Source organism: Mandrillus leucophaeus, unplaced genomic scaffold (assembly GCF_000951045.1).
Source record: "Mandrillus leucophaeus isolate KB7577 unplaced genomic scaffold, Mleu.le_1.0 Scaffold813, whole genome shotgun sequence".
NCBI classification, from domain to species: domain Eukaryota; kingdom Metazoa; phylum Chordata; class Mammalia; order Primates; family Cercopithecidae; genus Mandrillus; species Mandrillus leucophaeus.
Window position 1 is genome coordinate 580,044 of NW_012108842.1, and position 716 is coordinate 580,759.

Below are 716 nucleotides of genomic sequence, written 5' to 3' on the forward strand. Positions count from 1 at the left end.
GCAGAAACTCTCCAAGCCAGAAGAGAGTGGGGGCCAATATTCAACATTCTTAAAGAAAAGAATTTTAAACCCAGAATTTCATATTCAGCCAAACTCAGTTTTATAAGTGAAGGAGAAATAAAATCCTTTACAGACAAGCAAATGCTTAGAGATTTTCTCACCACCAGGCCTGCCTTACAAGAGACCATGAAGGAAGCACTAAACATGGAAAGGAACAACAGGTAGCAACCATTACAAAAACATGTGAAAATGTAAAGTCCATCAATGTTAGGAAGAAACTGCATCAAATAGCAAGCAAAATAACCAGTTAATATCATAATGACAGGATCAAGTTCACACATAACAATATTGACCTTAAATGTAAATGGACTAAATGGTCCATTAAGAAAACATGGAGTGGCAAATTGGATAAAAAATCAAGACCCAACAGTTTGCTGTATTCAGGAGACCCATCTCACAATCAGAGACACACATAGGCTCAAAATAAAGGGATGGAGGAAGATCTACCAAGCAAATGGGAAACAAAAAGAAGCAGGATTTGCAATCTTAGTCTCTGATAAAACAGACTTTAAACCATCAAAGATCAAAAGAGACAAAGAAGGCCATTACATAATGGTAAAGGAATCAATTCATCAGGAAGAACTAACTATCCTAAATATATATGCACCCAACACAGGAGCATCCAGATTCATAAAGCAAGTCCTTAGAGACTTACA